Raw genomic sequence first — 15,537 nt, 5'->3', positions numbered from 1 at the left:
CGCACGCAGAAGAGCAGCAGATGTGGCTAGGGATTGTGGTGTCACTGATAGAGGGTCTACAGCAGAGCAACCACTGTCAGCCACTACGGAATTCCTGGCAAACCTAGGAACACAACACAGTTTCCAGACATCCATCAAATGGTATGTTGTGGATGTGGGTGCCACAATTTCCATACAAGAGAAGCATCCAGGTATGCTTAGTTGGATCAGCATTGGAATACTGTAGCATTCAGTCCATCAGGGATTACATAGTTTTGTGTTGGTGTCAGGTGTTTTTTTTTTTGGGGGGGGGGGATTAGCAACACTTTGAATGTCATGCGTAGATTGTGACAACCATACCGATTAACATAGTAGCTACTGTAAATGTGGGGTCTTTGGACATATTACCCTGTTATTTTGCAACATGTGGTGCTGTGTACATTACCTATCTCATATTTTCACAGGACTGTCAGGAATTAGATGAGGCCATGCACCTTCTCCTGGTAATCACAACACTGTTTTGTTAGAGATGTAGATTTAGTGCAATGTATTCACCAAAGTGTCATCCCAGGCCTGCTGGCTGGATCAATGTACTGCCTGCATGATTGCCAACTGCACAGATATTTTCTGACTGTACACAGTTTAGACTCATATCTGTGCCTTGTAGGTGTGAGCACACTGATAGATTTCACAGTATTGTCAGGACATTACTGATTGCCATATGTATCAACTTTGCAGAGTTTTGCCAAATGTCAATAGTGTACATCATTGTTGCTCATGAGATTCTTGTGTAAAGAGCTTTAATTTACAAGTAACTACAGATGATTTTTTTAGAAAAGAATGTCTTCATGTCCTACTATATGAGGTTGGGGGTTAAACAAGTCTGTAATAGTGACAGCAGTGTATACAGATTAACATATATTGCAACATAGTACTGTAGAGCATAGTAGTGCAGGTATTAATGTACTGCTTTTCCCTTTTTATCACAGGTGACCAGGGAGGTTGGTCTTTGTCCCCTTCACAACCTGATGTCAGTGTCTCTTCATGGTCTGATGATGATGGTGGCCAAAGTGAGGCACAGATAGGGGTCACAGGCTGAATCTGTCACAGAGGTTTACATCCCTCTTCTGTCCTCATTAGCACCATACACAGTCAGTATGCCTATGCATGCCCAGTCACCTGAGGCCACAGATATTGGACAGTCACAGGGTGGGGACATTGAACAGGAAAGTGTGGATACTATGGCTGCAGTGAGTGTTAATACTGCCTATAGCCAAAGGGCTGGCGAGGTTCCACACAGGCAAACAGGCAGATTGATAAGGGTGCTTGTGGGAAGCCTGCTGTCCCTCCACCACCTGATCCAGGTGTCTCATCATGTGTCACTTGGCGTATGTTTAGGGCCATCATGGAGGCACAGGCACATTCCGAATGGCACTCCAGACAAATGCTCACAGTCTGATATCCGTGACTGTCTCCACCTTGTTGCTGATTCCATGGATCGGTTGACTGATGCAGTGGAAGGATGTTGGTCTGAGACAGATAGCACACTATCTGTCTTCAAAAGCATATTGTCTGGGATGGAACGTCTGGTTGGAGTTGAGCATCGGACTCATGGATGTAGGTCAGCAACTACATCAGCTGAGAGTCCACATGGCCATGCACAATCATGCTCCTGTAGTGGCAGTACATCCAGTGCTCCAGAGGGGAGTGTGCTGTCCACACCAAGATGTGGCAGGCCATGGGCTCATGGTCCTGGGAGTTCCTGTGGAGGACATGGTCCCAGCAGACAGCAGTTGTCCTCAGGTAGTAGCTCCACTTCTGACCTTGGGCATGGAGGTTCCAGTAGAACTCATGGAAGAGCGAGTTTCCATGTTCGGGGGCAGAGATGGTGAATTGTCAGCTCTACCATGCATAGCTCAAAGCTGTCCAGCATACATTTATGTAGGGCTAGCACAGAGCTTGGCTGTGTTCACACAAATGCTCACACACCACTGTCACAATCAGGCCACCTAACTACACACACGCCACATTTCCATGGTCCATCTTGCCTGTTTCCCTTCCTTACTCACACACATGCTTGCCAACCTATTGGTTCAGCCTAGGCCTCCTGCACCTCCACAAAACACCCTGTGCAAGTGATGATACCTGTGCCACATCCCTGTCATCCATGTCATCGATGCAGGGAAATGAAGGTATGTGTCTGATGCACAGGGTGACTTTATGATTTACTATGTATTTGTTTCATCCTTTGTTGCCTTTGACATGCCACTTGTACTGCTCACTGACAGATATTGTATGCTGCCTGTATGCTGCCATTTGTAACGAGTAAACCACATTATTTTGTGTGCATTACGTTATACGATGTTGTAATGGCTGTGTACTTACACAATGCAAGATGTCTCATAGTACTGTTTATGTTTCAGTTTCAGGATTGTGCAGGACACACCTATGGATACAGGGGTACAATAAACCCACAGATGTCAGAACACAAGATGGAATGTCAGCACATTAGAAAAATGTTTTCAAAAAGGTAAAACAGTATAGGTGCATGGCTCCATAGATTCATATGTGTATAATAGGCTAACAAGAACAATGGCCTCTTTCAGCCTAGTCATGTATCTCTAATCTCTGACCCTTGTTAAGTGTAAGCAGGGTTTTGGGAGCTGAGACATCTAAAAGCTGTGGCAAGGGAGATGAACCATCTGCAATTTCCCTGTGTCCATTAGACATGTGTCCTAAACCAGTTATGATTGTCTTGTCCTGCATCCCATTGTGAAACCTGCACATGATGTGCGTTACATGGAAGTCTGTTTCACATGGATGGGGAGCCTGTTCCATATAGGGAGTAGTCTTTAGCATGTGCAGTTTATACTACTGTCAATTTGTAGGTGTGTAGAGCAGGTAATTCTTACAGGTAATTCTCATGCTAGTCCTTTCTTGGATATGCAGGAGGTACACAGTGGGATCTGACACCTCCCTGTACTGCAGCCATACACTTCCCCTCCAAAGCATGTAGGAGACAGAATACACAGTTACGGTCTTGACATGTTCTGCATAGGACATGTTATGTACACTATATATTGGTTTACTGTGGAACCTCTGTGACTGTTACATTTGTCGGATATACCTGTGTAGTTACATAGCAAAGGTGGTATTACACTCAATGATAGTTGTGAAGAGTGCCAAATACAGTGTAACAATGACATTCTGGGATTTACATGCCATACCTTTCTGTATAGGTTGTGCAACATTGAATGAATCCCCATATCTTACTGACCCGTGAAAGTGAAAGGCTAGATCACTGTCAGTGTCCATATGTTCCTGACTACTGGGTCAACTGTTGGAGGTGTGCAGACACTACGATATTTACCAGGGGTGGATGACATCCCAAAGGATAGTATTGTGTATTTCTTGGCATTTAATAATTGTTAATGGCAACAACTAAATGTGTGTGTGTATATCAGCAAAGTGACAGCTCCTAATCTGCAGTCATCTGCAAATGTAGTCAATCTGAGGTCACTGACAGTGGCTGTGACTGCAGAGAAGGGAATAGCTAGAGGGGTAGTCCCAGGAATGATTTGTGAGGGAAGTCCACAGGTGACTGGCCTGAATGTAGTGGTGGACTACCCAATGCTATCTACTCAGATAATGACTGTCAGACACTTGGCTATCCACTGGCTGATGTATTAGTTTGTAAATAACCTCTACAGTTTTTCAACAGTGCCTGATGGCCTAATAGTGTCAAATGCCTTGGCAGGCCATGGTAGGTGGACTGAGTTATTTTCCCCTCATCCATTGCATAGTTTAATGGTCAGTGAATTCCACCGGTTAGGGTAGGTATGATCTGCCTTTGACCACAATAAACTGGGTTTGGTCCAGTGCCTGTAGGTGTACTAAGTTGTTACTGATCATTTTCATGATAATTCTTTTCATGGCTTTAAATATCAGACTACTGGGCTATCTGGGGACAGTGCTTGTCACTTCATGTTAGTTGTCCTGTGTGCAACTCAATATTACAGTTAATTCCATCAAGATTTCCAGGAAAATAGTCATCTAAGGTGTCTGTGTCTGTACAGAGCACAGGCAAGCAATGGATGTGAAAGTAATACATACTCCCTGTGAAGGTAAGGAGGGAGTTTTTACACAGTTATTCTGCAGTTGGGCACTACTCAAGCAGTGTGTACTGAAATGACACAATTATCTTGTGAAGAATGCTGAAAAGAGGGGAGTCCCCTGAATTGATGGTGCCTGGAAACTACTACTGCTGGTCTCACCACAACCACTTTCTCCTGGGATACTATGTTTCTATACTTTTTCTCTCACCAGAAGCAAAATGTTAGTACCAAGCTCAAGGTGATAGGCATGCCACAGCCTGTTTGTTCATCCACATAGTTGTGCCATTGTCATGCAAGGCTCCATAGGCTTGACATACCCTTTTCCAGATAGATGCCTTGATTAGCAACTAGAGCAATCATTTGAGTTTGCATGTATTATGCTTTTTGTCCTGGGGTTGTTAGGATTTCATTAGGGTACTGACCAGATGGTGTTTAGGAGCAGAGCTGCAGAATTACAATATAATGTTCAATGTCAGGTGAGATAGACATCCAAGGTTGCTCAAACAAGCACCACAGTGGCAGTGATCCATGTTAGGTGACAATTTCACTGCAATTCATGCAGCCTAACCTTCAACACTTAATGATGGACATATGTGTGACATGGCTGTGAGCTCTACTGCAGAGGAGTGCCACCTTTGGCCAAAGTGTGTCTACCTCCAGCATGTCCTAGGTATGTCATACTGTACATTTATTTTACTGGAAGACATGTCTGTGTTCCCACATCATGTCACACTATATCCAGTTTGCTGTCTGATTGTTTGACAGGCACTGCAGAGTTGAAAGACCAAAGTTATGGCTGCAAAGTTGAACAAGTTTTCTGTGCATGCATGGACATCCACATCTTCACTGCAAGGAGTGCCTACAGACTGTGTCTGATCCTGTCATCCCCAAGGCTATAGCAGCATGGACCTAACTTTTCTAGAGTTGTACATTGTCACATTTGTAGGTATGCTATTGTGACTATGCCTAATAACAGGATTATGGTTAATGCAAGAGCCACATCCCTGACAAAGCATTGTACTCACTCAAGCATGTTATGGCACACTGTCACATGATGTTTTACTTTAGGAGAACTACATAAAGGTCATAACATGTTACATTTCATCATCTGCCAGTCCACATCCTAACAATGGCTTGCTGTGACGTACACCAAGTAAGACTCTATTGTTAATACCATTATCAATGGCTGCTGATAAGATATGGAAAGCATCCCCACTCCTCTACTTCTATGCCACACAAACACAATGTGTGAGAGATGTGACTGTATTACAAACCTTGATTCCATGGTGTCACACACACCAGTCAGTACATATGACAATGAGTAGTTTGCCAACATGCACACCTCACCTCCTACTCCACCCACATCACAAACACCTGCATGTGTGGAGCTCCTTACCAGACACATATGCAAACTACAGACACCTCAGAAACCCAAACGCAAGCTCACCATACATAATCATACCTCTGCAAAACAAAGCACATATAATAGCTTATGCACCACTGTCTCACTGGTGAAACACCTGAGGCAAAACACAATATCAAACCTGTTATTCATAGGTGACTACATCATGAGATACACTTATGTTCCTCTCACCAGGCTATACATGGGAAAGTTCACAGTTAGCTATCTGTGAGGTGCCAGGATACGCCATACCACACATGCATGCAAGTCTGTCAACATCAGGTAATATTGTGATGATGTCATAGTTCCTGTTGATGTGTAGAACTTGACACATACCTCAATGGACTGTATGCAGAGACATGATTGAGCTTACAGACTCTGTGTCTCCAGCAGGTATTCTCATAGCCTTCAGCTGCATTTGACCTTCACCTAGGATGATGGCTCAAAACACATGGAAAATTATTGAAGTCAGTAATTGGCTTAGTGTGTAGTGTCATTGTAAGAGGATCCACTACATGTCAGCATGGGATTACTTGCTCAACAGACCTCGATGCTTTGCCAAAAATGGTCTTCACCTGCCACCCCTGGGATTTTGTGTACTTGCCAAGGCTGTTGACATCCCCATAGTGCATCTTATAGGAGGTGTCTGAAGTGAAAATTTTCTAATGAGAAAATGCCATCTTCAAACAACATCACGGTTATGCTGCATGCTAGGAATGCCAACACTAAACTCCACTCACTGGAAGTTGTCCCCACCTTGGAATATGCAGACATTTGCACAGTCACAGAAACCTGGTTCAAGGCTGTGGACAGTATCACAGCCAAACCAGGCTACACGTCCTTTGACATGTTCTGACCTCAAACTGACAGTGTGCAAGGTAATGCAAGTGGTGTATACATACTCATTAAAGATAGATACACATCCAGATTGGTTAAACAGTGTGATTCCCTAGAGACACTGCAGGTGCTATTCACTGCTAGAAGGGCAACTAATCAAGCCACTCCCAGCTACAGGAGCAACTCCATGAATCAGGACACCCACTGTGCTTATTTGAATCTACTTGTGTCTATCAAGATACATCACAACACCATGGTTTGGGGAGACTTTAACTACCTACCAACTGTGTTGGTTACTCATGCTCAAACTCACTTGCCCAAAGGTTAAATCACGTCCTTAACTACAGTGCCCTGAACCAGTGTCATGGCATCCCCACAAGGGGAGACAAAGGACTGCATTAGGTGTCTACCAATATGGGTGACCACTGTAATACCTCCACTGTGAGGTCCACCCTGGTGAGCTCTGACCACATATCTGTCTCATTAAAAGTATCACACCAGAACCCCCCCTTCTTTGAAGCAATTATAGTAATAAACTTCAACAAAGCAAATTTTAACTTCCTATGGGATGGTATAAATAGCTTGACTACACCTCCCCCCCTCAGATAGAACAGGCTACACCAATGATTTATGCAAGCACCTGTACAAATGCATAGACTCAGCTGTACCTGACAAGAGGAAAACAAGCTCCTCATGGCACAGCAAACCTCCCTGGTGGACAAGTGCTGTTAGGCTGGACAATAAGAGGTGAACATGGCTGTATGACATTTGGAGTGAGGGAGCCCCCCTAAAATGGAAGCACACCCTCCTCAGCTAAAACAAACAAATAGTGTTGTTGTGACGTCCTGCAAAAGAAAATATGTGACAAAATTATCCTCCTCCACAAAGGATGACCACAAGGCATAGTGTCGTTACATGTGTTACCTAAGAGGAAAGGACCGGATTGTTGGTGAACTTGTACTTAATGATACTATATATAATGAGCATTAAGACATAGCTAACCTGTTGTCTGACAGGTTCTGTGAAATCTTTACTCCCCTGTCCCCACCACACATACCACATGACATCCCTACAAGAGCAAGTCATAAATGACCACTCTAAGGACGAGATACAGCATCTATTGGACCTGCTAACATCTCAGGCTGCATCCTGGCTGGGCTCCAACAAGGATTACTAACGTCATTGTGAACTCCTTGCACTCATAGTGTAATCACTGGGTGCATCCCAGCTGACTGGAAAATGGCAACTGTTATCCTCTTGCACAGAGGTGGTGCATCCTCTGAACATGGAAACTATACATCAATTAGCCTGAGTAGCCATATCTGTAAGTCCATGGGGCAAATCATCATCAACCTGATCAGCAAAGATATATGTAATCTACAAACAATTGAACCTACACAGTTTTGATTTCTGAAAGGAAGATCATGTCTGTTAAACCTGGTGGACATGTATGAGGCAGTCAGCAAGGACCTGGATGAGGAGACATTTGTGCATACAACCATTTGAAATTAGCCAAGCTGTGTGACACTATCCCTCACTCAGGCATCACTGACAAAAATCACCCACGTAGGCATCAACAGTAATATCATTAGAGGGGTCACTAAGTGACTCACTGATAAAACACATACTCAAAATAGTGGAATCCCCCTCCAATAGCTGATCTGTAAACAGTAGTGTTCCATAGGGTTCATTCCTGGGTCCTCTACTGCTTGGAATCCATTTAACCAAAGTAAAAGCACAAAGTGAATGTCTGTGGCTGACAAGGTTTGCTGATGCCTGCAAACTGTGAGTGGTCATAGAATTTCCCATTTATGTCAATATCCTACAAGAGGGTCTTCATGAACAAATGCTTGTTGATATACTCATGGCCATAACCTCCATGCAAATATGTATGTAGTATCATTTCAATTGGTAACGCCAATGTTCCTGGTGTAGCAACACCTGATGTACATACTCAGGAGTGATAGACCTGGGCACACAAGCCTGGCCACACAGGTTTACACCTACTTTACCTTAGATCACCATGTCTCCCCAGTGGTAATACATACATACTCAGGGGTGATAGATCTGGGCACACAGGCCTGGCCACATAGGTTTACAGCTACTTTACCTTAGATCAGCATGTCTCCCCAGTGGTAAGACGTACGTACTCAGGGGTGATAGACCTGGGCACACAGGCCTGGCCACACAGGTTTACATCTACTTTACCTTAGATCACCATGTCTCCCCAGTGGTAAGAAGGGAATTACATCTTGCTCATGTCATAACTGAGGACACTGTCACCCGAAAATGACATAGTCATAACATCCATGTACTCTCCTCAGCAGGCAAATATTTGACTGCAATGGCCGTTTTGTCATGTACCTTTCTAAGCACTAGTGGCAATTGCACATAACACAAAGGTTCCTCACAAGAGAACTTCAAGTCTTCAGTATCTGTCCTATGGGGATCATTTGAAATAACTCTCATTTTGGCCTGTGTGAAATAGACTACTCAGAGGTGATCTCTGCCTTGCATACAGGGCAATGTCTGACCTTGATTCATTGGAAATGTGTATATGTAAATGGAATGGTACATGGATTACTTGCTTTAAGGACATTAACCTGGTATGTGACATTGCTAATACATGCTGGTAGGAGAGATATGTCTACCAGACTTTAACAAACCTTTGAAACAGTTTCCCACCTAATGCCAAACAGAGCACTTCTTTGGCCCTTTTCAGATGCAGGGCTTCTGTCTGTGTCCCTTGTGGACAGGGGCAATATGTGCTGATTATGTAAATAAGTGTAAGAACTTGGCTAGAATTGTAAGGGCCCTAGGGCCATTAGGCTACTAAAGTCCAATGATCCTATTATCCCATACACTGATGTAAAATGCTCTAACATTCACACACATAAACCTGACTACAGTGAGAATAGCACCACTACAAATTAATGTTTACAGAACACTGCACAGAACACATACACACACACACACACATACACACACACACACACACACACACACACACACACACACACACACACACACACACACACACACACACACATTCCAAATTGGTTGCAATTAGATTAGAACCCCTATCTATCCAATGGTACACAGTACAGATAACAGTACTTAATGCACACACCACAGCTCAAGTCTGCTATGAAAATGTCTTTAGGTAATCTTATGCTAGATGACATCAGCAGGCCATGTTGTGGTCAGGAATTTGGAGGCCTGCATCACCTGATACAACCAAAATACTGCAAAACCCTACCTCTTTCTAAGTCAGGGTGGTGATCATATTTATTTTGTAAGGAGATGCAAACACACACATACACACAGACACACACACACACACACACACACACACACACACACACACACACACACACACACACACACACAAACACTACCTATCTAGTCTTATACACTACAGGGGGTGCAAGTAAGTGCATCATATAACATTGAGCCATTACTTTTGGTCCTTTGAGCAACGTTATATATGTATGTAGGACAATATAGACATACACACACATATAAACATATATATTTATGTATATAACAGGAACATATATATATATATATATATATATATATATATATATATATATATATATATATAAATGGAGATCGGTGTGTGTGTGTGTGTGTGTGTGTGTGTGTGTGTGTGTGTGTGTGTGTGTGTGTGTGTGTGTGTGTGTGTGTGTGTTATGCTGATATATGGAGAGAGACAGAGATGTATGTGTTTATATATGCATGTATATGCATATATTTATATATACATATAGAGATAGATATATATCTATAGGGAGAATAAGATAGTGACAGACAGATATGTATATATACATGTATGTATCTATAGACATATCTATATGTAAGAAGTCATTTTGAGTGAAGAGCAACAACATTGTACTCTGCTTAACTAAGTGTATGAACATGCCTAGTGGGATTTTCACTAGTTATAAACTAACTCCAGCCAACACATACCTGTACTCCAGTCCAGGATTTTGTATTTTACACAGAATGACATCTGTCCCTGTTTCCGCACTGCTGCACTTCATTCAAATTGGCTATGACTTTCTGAAGTTGTCTGATGTAATTAATATGTGACAGAGGTTAATATTACACCACATGTAGACCAACAGTCTGTAAAACACAACGTAATAATACCCCACATCCAAAAGAAGGGAATACTTCTATATTAGAGCCATGAATGTCATCACACAAGCTAATTGCACTAGCCCTTTGAGCCTTATAAGCTGCTTGACAGACAGGGGTCATTCATCACACAATCACCTGCATAAATATGCACGTTGTTATTCTTGCATTAAGTATGACATACAATGTATGATCAGTTTCTATGTTACTGTCCTAAGACTGCCTGGAATGCTGATATACTACTGATGAGTTACTGTTACAGCAGTTACAAGGGAACACTTCTGTGTTGGGGGTGGGAGAACAACACCATATGTTCAGCTGGGATACATAATTGTCTGACTATCATGTAACCCCACTGTCTAACATCTCCCTTGACTGACGTACCAGTAAATGGTACCAAAATGAGGAGATATAAACAGTTTTCATTTCCACTCAGATACTTGCCAAACTAGCCACTCTACAAAAGTAAATACCATTCCCTCTCTCTACTGGCCTTGCTAAACTTACTAACAACTGCTACAATCTCCACATCTCTTCACTCAACCCCTTCCAACCCTCCCTCATTCCACTCCACCTCAAATATACACCTCACCACCTTCAAACCAGTCAACATTTTCATAACTATCTCCATCTTTGACTACTCTACCCTTACCCAAGCTGTACTAACAAAACCTCACTACCCTAACTCAACCAGTGTATCCCTAAAATATGACGGAGACTTTAGTAAATATCTAAAAAAAGCTATTCCAAACTCTGTCAAAGTTATCCCTATGTGGGGGCATACACCCAAACCCAGGGCCAACCAACAATCACTTAACATCATCCCCTGACCCTTCTGACCAAACAAATACCCACATGAAATCAACCATACCCACTACTGACAAATAACATTTAGTAATACTAAATATGAATATCAGAAGCTTAAACAATAAAATCCATGAACTCCATGTCAACCTAGCTCACTATTTTATTTTTATTTTATTTATTTCACATTTGTTAACCGGGGGTGTCTGACTGAGCTGAAAATGCCCTTTTTCAGCAGAGACCCAGGGAGAAAAGCTCCACAAAGAAAAATTACAGACACAGTTATTTAGACATGATCAGTATACACACAAATTACAAGAGACATGTTTTTACAGTGGTATGTGGCACATAAAAAGTTACAGTGGAGAGAACAAACAAAAAAAATATTAATTTTAAAAATAAAGGTAATTAATAGATTTGTGGTGTACAGCTGAAATTTGGAACATAGGTAGAATACATACATAGTACACAGGTACAGTACATACACTGTAGATCAGCCAGTGTTTGTGAGTAAGATTGAAAACTATTATCAAGTGCTCCAGATTTAGTATGCATATGTTATCTGCTTTCACTAGCCTGGGGAGCAATCATGGCACTGCCAATTTTGCTTGAGATGTTGCCTGATGAGGTCTTTAAAGGAGGCTTTGGATGATGCGTTTTGAATGCTAGTAGGGACAGAGTTCCATTTTTAGCCACTGAACTACTATATAGTGCATCTCCAAAGCTATTGTAGCTGTTGGTGACTTCTAGTAGTAGTTTGCATGATGATTTGAGAGGCCTTTTGGCTGAGTGATGTTGTACTAGGTTTTTGAGGGCAGGACACTTATTGGGGAGGTAATAGAATGACAGAGGCAGAGCTGATTGTAGGTTAGGAGGTTGGGCAGTTCAACCAGTGGAGCTGTCTCAAAGCAGTACAGTGATGATTTCTATATGAGCAATTTGCAGCAAAGAGGGCAATTCTCTTATAGCAGGCTTCCATTTTGCTTAGTTCAGTTTTGTTGAGATTAGTCAGAATGGGAGATGCATAGAGTAGGGTGGATAGAAGTTGGGAGCGAGCAGTGGCTGATCTTGTGTTGTTGGTAAGAAATGGTTTGATATGGTAGAGTGACCCCAGTTTGGCATGTACTTTTTTAATAGCTAAGTTGAGATGACTATCAAATTTTAGGTGGGAGTCTATGGTTATTCCCAATAGCTTAGCCTGTGCCACTGGAGCAATTGGAGTAGCATTTGTGGAGTAGATAGTGAATTGACTGTTAGTGTTTTTGTTAGAACTGGTTATAATCATAAGCTGAGTTTTCTTTGGATTGAGGATAAGTTGGGCTTTGGTAAGGTAGTTTTCAACATCAGAGAATGCTAGTAGATTTGTTTGCATAAGGGTGGGAATGTTTTGTGCAGCACAGATTAAGGTAGTGTCATCTGCATACTGAATTATAGATGCATGCTGTGTGGAGGTAATTTCTGAAGACTGTGAATAATAGTGGTCCTAAGATAGAACCTTGTGGGACTCCCATAGTTATGGGCAGCTGAGGAGAGAGAGAATTTTCCCATTTCACAGCTTGGTACCTGTCAGTTAAGTAGCTTTGGAACCAGGTAAGAGTGGAATTTGATAGATGATATTGGTTTAGTTTGTTTAGCAGGATTTGGTGTGAGACTGTGTCAAATGCATTGGACATATCCAAAAAAGAGTTGACACTTGTAGGCCTTCATTTTTGAGACGGTTTACTGTGTCTGTGAAGCAGAGCACTACACTCCAGACATTGCTCTGGTTAAAACCCAGCACAGATAGCAAAGAAATCTTACCCCCAGGCTACAATGTTATACACTCAGCTAGGTTAAATAAAAAAGACGGTGGTGTAGCCCTACTCTAAAAAATCAGCTCTTCCTAGAAACCCTTCCTGAGATACCATTTCAAGCTAACAATACTGAAATACTGCATGCCAAACTAAAAATCAACCACAAAAAAAAATACATATCATAGGACTGTACATGCCACCAGGAGACAATAGCTCATCCTTGGAAAACTTACTACACTGGTGTAGCAATAAACTTCAAGAAACACTTATTATAGGGGATGTTAATATTGACTGGGCAGAGTGTAACTCTCCTCAGCCCAGACATCATATTAACCTTCTTGGGTTCACTCAACTCGTCCAGGTACCAACTAGAATTCACAACAATTCTGATAGACAATTCACCCTAGACTGGATGCTAACAAACAGACCTTCACTCTACCCCCTCTCAGGTAGTCTACCTGACAGCCTCAGTGATCACTCACCCACTTACCTTATTAGAAAGAAAACAATGCAAACCAAGCAACCTGTACTGCTACAAATAAGAAATAAAAAACAACTGAACCCCAATAAACTTCTAGACACTCTGAAACATTGTAACTGGTCACCCCTAAAAACCCTACCCCTACAGGATGCAATAAAACACTTCAACATCACTTTTCCCTCCATTCTTGATGCTCAAGTACCAATTAGAACTATACGTGCTAAATCTAACTATATCCCTTGGTTAAGAAAAGAAACACTAAATCTTCACAGGCTAAGGGACAAGGCATGGTCTTCCTGGAAAACAAATAGATCCCAACTCACATTTCAAACTTACCGGGAACTTAGGAATAAAGCAAAAAAACAAACAAAAGAAGACAAAATCAACTACTACACCAATATACAGGACAAATATCACAAAAACCCACAAAATTCTGGTCTTCAGTTAATAACATCCTTAACCCAGACAAAATAGGAACCCCTTCTCCAAACACCAATGATAATGCAAAAAATATAGCCACTCAGTTTAATAAATATTTTACAGAATCCATCCTGGAACTAGCAAAAAAACAAACCCCATCAACAAACAATTCCTCACTCCTCTCATCTACGACCACTCCCACCTTCTCACTCCAACCGGTCGCCACAGATACCATTAAAGAACCTGCTGAAAAAAATAAAGCCAACAACATTCACAGCTGACAATCGACCCACAGAATACTTAAAATTAACAGCAGATGTCATTGCATACCCTATATCCATACTGATCAACAGAGCAGTAGCTAAACAAAAGGTCCCACTCATCTGGAAAACAGCCTATATCATACCCCTCCATAAAGGCGGACCATCAAATGAATTAAACAACTACCGACCATTAGCAATATTATCCCCACTCTTTAAAATACTAGAAAGAGTATTTCATAAACAGGTATTTGCCCATCTGCTCAATAACAATCTCCTCACCAACACCCAGCACGGTTTTAGGCCTTTCCATAGCACAACAACTGCATGGATATCTTTTACTAACACCATAAACTTCACAAGAGCAATAATCTCTATACCTCTATACCTCTATACATCTTCCTGGACCTTTCTAAAGCATTCGATATGGTCTCCCATTCCCAACTTCTTAACACCCTATCTGACCTTCACTTCAGTAACTCCTCTTTAGCATGGTTCAAAGACTATCATACAGGGAGACAACAAGCAGTCTCATGGCAAAAGACCCTCTCACCCTTATTACCTGTTGAACTAGGCATACCACAAGGCTCCATATTAGGTCCACTCCTATTCTTTCTGTTTACCAACAACCTCCATCTGGCCACCACTCATGCATCTCTCATCCAATATGCAGACGATTCTACTGTGATCTGTTCTGCACCATCCCTACCTGAATTAGAAGCTCTCACCCAGAAAGCATTTTACGAAGTTGAGGCCTGGCTAACAAATGCTAAATTAATCTTAAACCCTAAAAAAGCAAACTATTAGTATTCTCCCCTAACAAAACCCCTCCCTCTCCTTACACCTTCCAAATTACCTCACACAATAACACCTGCATAACCCCCTCACAACACACTAAATTACTAGGCATATAAACTGACAATAAACTTAGATTTGATATTCACATAGCTCAGACAATTAAAAAAGTACACAAAAAAATGGCACGCTACACAGAATCAAACACTTTTTCACAAAAATACCAAAATTGCCAAAGCCCAAACCCATCTTCTTTCCACCTTATTATATGTGGCACCCGTTTTCACTAACCTTAGAAAATCTGAAGTTCAAAAACTTGAAGTCTGCTACAATAAAATAGCAAGATTTGCCTCAAACTCACCTGCTAGATCACATCACTGCCTAGCATTCAGGCAACTTAACTGGTTGGAATTCCCACCTCTCTTAAACTACACACAACTATTAATGGCCCACAAAATCCGATCTGACCCTGAAAAAATACCTGCCTTACAAACACTTCTGCAATCCT

Source organism: Protopterus annectens, chromosome 5.part0, assembly GCF_019279795.1.
Source record: "Protopterus annectens isolate FY-2018-M chromosome 5.part0, PAN1.0, whole genome shotgun sequence".
NCBI classification, from domain to species: Eukaryota; Metazoa; Chordata; order Ceratodontiformes; family Protopteridae; genus Protopterus; species Protopterus annectens.
The sequence above is the reverse complement of the archived record's forward strand: the minus strand, read 5'-3'. Positions refer to the sequence as shown.